This window comes from Chenopodium quinoa, unplaced genomic scaffold (assembly GCF_001683475.1).
Source record: "Chenopodium quinoa cultivar QQ74 unplaced genomic scaffold, ASM168347v1, whole genome shotgun sequence".
In the NCBI taxonomy this organism is placed as follows: domain Eukaryota; kingdom Viridiplantae; phylum Streptophyta; class Magnoliopsida; order Caryophyllales; family Amaranthaceae; genus Chenopodium; species Chenopodium quinoa.
In genome coordinates, this window is record NW_018743327.1 from 2,820,465 (window position 1) to 2,826,464 (window position 6,000).

A 6,000-nucleotide genomic window follows, 5' to 3' on the forward strand; every position below is an offset into this window, starting at 1 on the left:
ACCAAGAGTCGCACTCCCCCAACTATAGGTCGAAGGTGTCTCCCAATCTCTATGTAACGACAAGTAGTAGAGTGACACATCATCGCCTCTCTTGTCCGCGGAGAGAATAGATCCCATGAGAGTAAGAATGTAAGCACGACTATGTCGCTGAACAATAACGTCATTGACTCCCTTTGGAATCAGTGAGAAGTGTCGTCTGATCCATGTCAACTTCAAAGAAGATCCCTCTAAAAAAGGCTTACCCTTATCATCAACGCTAGGTCGAACTCCAAGCAACTCCTCAACAAGGTCATGCCATTCCTCAAACGGTGGACCAATGACAAGTGGGCCGTGAACTTTCAAAACTAACAACATTAGGCCCATTGTAAGTGGACCAATGGAAAGGATCAAGAACTGGTGTGAAACACTTTGAGTATGAAAGTCCGTATTCGGCACTCCTAAAAAAAGAATCCATAAAATCTGAGTTTGATAGGCTTCGATGCCGACAAACTGCTAGGACATGAGAGCATGGTAACTTGTATATTTTTAACTTCTCACAACTACATGTCTTTCTCATCAAATTCACAGTGTGGGAGTTACCACCTTTACCCGCTTTTCTCCTTCCACGACTTGTCCTAACTTGATACAACCCTATGGCATCATAGTCAAAAGCAACAACCTCATGGTGCATGGCTTTCTCCATGTTGGCCTCTATTGTCTTTGTAGCCTTTTCTGATAACTCATGGCCCTCTTAAAGTCTTATTTTACTCCAACTTCGTCTAGTTGCAAAATAGGAGTTAACTCGAAAAAAGGTCATTTGCACTAAGGCAGTTATCGGGAGACAACAAGCCCATTTAAGACTCCATTGAAAACTTCTGACATATTTGTAGTTGTAGACACCCATTTGTGTCTCCCCAAAACCAAACCCGATGATGAGTACCTTTCACGTCGAATCATAATCGAATGAAGTGAAAGTGTGGGAAGTTTAGTGTTGCGGATGGTTTTAATTTTTTTTTCTTTTCTCTCTGTTTTTGAAAACCTATTTTAAGAAAACAGCCAATCCAGTTTTGTTGGTTCATATCAAGGGTCCAATAATGGTGTAGTTGGATGGGGCTTGAAAAGAGCTTTCCAACGATATATTATAAGCCCAATTCTGATGAATAATGAGGAAGTTATGGCCAAATTACTAAACTGGGCCCGTTTTGAGCTTTATATGCGGCCCAATGATCTAGAGGGGGGCCTAATATGGATTTATCATTCCTAATGCAATTAGTAATGGTTTTTGTTTTCTAGATTCTTCTACAAGGTTCTTTTCATTCCTAATTCTATTAGCATTGATAAATTTGACTTTTGTGGACTTTTTAGAGAATTAATTAGAATAAAAGAATGTTTTTAATGAAAATACGATTTTATTCTTCTGTACGGTTAAATTTTATTTGAATTTAGAAAACGCGTAAAATATTTGATTAGCGCCTAACGCCAGTCGTTAGCGCCTGGCGCTAATGTCAGCGTTTGGCACTAACTTTGTTTTTTCACGTCGAAACTCTGATTTGTTTTTCTATCTTTTTGGCTGATTTTCTCTATAAATAGCCTTCTAAAAACTCCATTTTCAATTAACTACAATAATCTACAATCACCAATTCTCTAATTCTCTTCTCTCTTGAAGCTAAAACTTATTTTTTCTCTCTCTTTTCTAAACCAACCTTTATACAAAATTCCGCATTCACAAGATCAAGAAACACCTAGCATAGTACGAAGTTGTCTTCGTCCTAGACGTGAAAGGTTTTAATTTCTGAGGGTTTGGTCCCAAATCTCTATTTTAATTATTTAATTTAATTCTTTGTTTATTATTTTCCTTGAAGTTACTAACGCATGTATTTTGTTATTAAAAAGAGGTACGAGGCATCCAAGTAAGTGCTTTAACGGTTTTTATTGATATTATGATGTAAAAATCATGCTTAGGTTGTTATTATGATTCCTAGCGTCATGTTAGGGTGTTTTGATCTTCCTAGTATCATGTTTAGGGTAACAACTAAAAAATGCTAACATCAAGTATGATTAAAAGTATGATGCCTTTTATATTCTTCCTAATATTTATGATTGTTAGTATCATGTTAGGGTTAAAGCTTTGATTTTTATTGTTTAGTGACATGTTAGGGTTTGTTATTAATCTTGTTAGTATCATGCCTAGGATCTTGCTATTATTATGCTTTAACATGAACATGTATATGATTATTTTTATTATTATGATTATTATTATGTTGCTTGTTATTTATTGCTATTTCTTTATCACACCTTTTATGCATGTTTAAAGGGAATTTGTACTTGTAATCACGCTTAATAAGATAATTAATAATCTTGTTTAGGGTTAATTTGATCATAATTCAAGTGATCAACAATAATAGTTTTGTTTGTGCATTAATATTAATGTCCAATTGATTGCATGTTAGTCAGAAAGCGCACATGAATACGATCAGAGTAAAGTAGAGGCCTATTATTAGGGCAGGTTCAAGCTCTTTTAGGTTGGATTTGTACCTTCATCCCTGAACTACCAGTCATGGTTCCAGACCTATTGGAGTTGATGATCTCCTGGATCGTTAAGGGGTGTAACCTTCACCTCGTGAACAGTTTACAAGTTCCTGAAACTTGTAGGCGACTCTTTTTCTCTATCTTCTTTCCCTTTGGACGCCACCGTACTTTAGTGTATGATCACAATGGGGTTCAAGTTTGGGATAACGCTTGAAATATTCCCTACAGTTTTTGGCGACTCCATTGGGGAGGATTTCTATTTCAATTCCTAAAATTTATTTTGGCAATTATTTAGAATGACTGGATGAGACTCGAAAAGTTCTAAGTATTTCATGTGCGTAATTTTGATTAACATTAATGTCATATGCATAAAAAAGATCTCATTGGAAAGACCATCCGTAATGAGTTAAAACATAGGATTTTACACGTAGGAAATTTGAGGAATATCTTTCATAACTAGGATCAAAATAATGCTGCGCGAAACTGGAAAATTTTATCGAGCACAGAATGCTGCTGAGGCATGTAGGAACTAGCGTCAGCAAACAAAGACTAGAGCCAACATTTTGACGTTAGCGCCAGGCGATAGCTTCTGTCCCATGCGCTAAAGCCAAAAAGTGGCGCTGGACTATGTTTGCTGGCGCCAAGTTCTTCCAATACCGAGCCAGAAATATGCGTTCTAATTTTGACCAGTTTTTAGCATTGTTTGCTCGATCCTACTTCCTGATGGAGTTTTTCTCACTTTTCTGAAACTCATATGTGTTCTATATATGAACATAACCCCCTGGGAATTCATGCTCCATCTACCTGATTGAACGCTCTGAGCAACAAAGGGTGCATCCGAGAATGTTGAATTCACCAAACCATGGAAGCGAGTTTTTCTAAACTCGTGGTGTCTCATTCACTCGCGCCAACCCTTCACGGTTAGGCTTCCGCGCGGTGCATCCGGACAATTAACCATGGACCCTCTATTGACTAACCCATATCCCGAACTTTAGAGAACTAGAGCCATGGTTAGGTTGCAAACTCATTGCATCATGTTGTGCCTACTTGACTATTTGTGTATTATTGGTTGTGCATACTTTATGTGTTTTTCCTAACCGTTTGTTTGACTTGTGATAAGATTAAATAAATTGATTTATGGCTAAAAGAACTTTTCCAAATTAATTAATTAATTAGAGTAAATAAAGTTTAATAATTTAATTAGAATTGACTTAATACGACTTTAGGCATACCCTGTAGAGTAATAACACCGAAATCAGTTCCAGATCGACGCTCCAGCAATGGCGCCAAGATTTGAACTGCAGCGCCACTCTATGGAGTGTAGCGCCTGGCGACAGTCCTGTCGTCTGGCGCTACACTGCAAAGAGAGGCGCCAGTCCTGTTGTTTTGGCGACAGTTCGGTTTGTTGCTCGAGCCATCACCTTTTGTCTAATTGAGCAGTTTTCTAGTCGATTCAGTTAATTTTTACTGGTAATTATACCTTGTTAAGTCATTAATCGAGTCTAAGCACTAAGTCCCATGGTCTTACACAAGAGTCAAAGCATGTCACTTATTACACTCACTGTATAAAGCACACACTAATGTACACTTTGACCATGTCTAAGGAAGTCTTGTATGCGCGTATTTTCCGTCATTTTTTTAGGGGGGTAAGTCAGATATTAATCCTCCAAAAAATCAACTTGTTTGAACCCTATACTTAACTCCCTAATTTGAACCTTATAATTAATTCCCAAAAATATATACCTTATTTTTGCCAAAAATATACACCTATTTTTTCTTTTTCTCTTTCAAATCGTAAAGTCAAGGTTAAATTTGAGTCAAGTAATTAAAACAAAATTGGTTTAATTTACAGCGGGTGGTCAAGAAAGGAAGGGCGTTTAATCAAAGACAACCTTTTTATCCAAGTCCAACTTTTCGACAAACCCATTGCTCGTAAGAGGAAAGCTAAGACAATAATGGCAACTCAAGAAAAAGTCAATGAGCTCAGGAACCAACTGATTACTGTGACTGAGGCGTTAAAGGTTCTAACCCTCAAGATTGATGATCCTGTGAAACAACAACAGATGGACCTCATGCAAGAGAGTTTGAGCAAACTGTCTAGCGACTACAATTTTCAAGGGATTAGCTCACAAGGGGTCTCGGTGGACAAGGATCTTCTTCCGCAGAAGTTCAATGCCAACGACATCTCGAAATTTAAAGCGATTGAGAACCCTTACTTTCATTTAAGAGCCTTTGAAACAATAATGAGTATTAAGGGTATTGACAAGAAAGTGTTTCCCTCCTTGTTTTCACTATCTCTCAATACCGTTTGCCAACAATGGTTCTTTTCTCTTGAGAAAGAAAGAACCTCTACTTGGGAGTCTATAGTAAACGCTTTCGTTGATAGATACAAATGCAATATTCAAGTTGAGACTAACTATAGGGAACTTGAAATCCTCAAGCAGAAAGAGAATGAAGGTTTCACCTCTTTCTTCAACAAATGGAGAGAAACCTCAGCTAAGATGATCGAGGTGCCAAGTGAAAAAGAGTCCGTAAGGTTATTCATCAAAAACCTTCAAGAGAAGTACTCCAAGCATCTCAAATACTAGAATAATCTCCATACCTTCAAGGCCGTCTACGACATTGGAATCAATATTGAAGACGACCTGGCTAAGCTGAAAGCTGCTAACAATAACTCCAACAGAGGCTGGAAAGGCAAGAAGAACGACAATCCTTCTTCTTCCAAAACCACCCACTCGAAAAAGGTTAGCACCTTTAAATTAAGTGAAGTCCTTGCTATGAATAATCAATGACAAAATAAACCATTTAGGAGGAACTTTACACCTATCGGTATGAGTTATGACACAACATTTGACCGATTAAATGCAAAAGGTCTTATAACTCCTATTGGACCATTTGGGGACCCACCAGTCGAGAAGAGGACAGATAATTGGAACCCCAATGCACATTGCAAGTATCACCAAGGTAGGGGCCATCTTACTGAGAATTGTTGGAAGCTTAAGGAAGCTATCCAAGACTTAATCGAAAATAACAAGTTACCATTGCCTCCTGCCAGTAAGAAGCCAAGTATTGATAATGCGCCTCTCGCTCACTCCTTGGCCATCTCTGATGAGGAAAACGAGGTTGATCCCTCATCTCTCATCAAACCTGTCGAAGAAATCCATGCTATCGAAGAAGAGGTGGAGATCTTTCTCGATGCCATGGATAACCTTTCTGAATTAGCAAGTAAAGAGGACATACAATTGCTTACACTGTCCATGTTAGAGGGATCAAACTTGCTACGTGAAGCTCTCGAAGTTGCGAAGAAACTTCAGAAAAAGTGTGACGAGGTTCCACCCTCGAAAAATAAACCCCGGAGAGAGTTCAAACCCATGAGAATGACCTATGATGCTATCTTTGATCGTCTCTATGATCAAGGATTAATCAAACCTATTGGCCCCACTAAGGATCCAACACCAGAAAAGCGATCTTCAAGATGAGATCCCAAGTCCT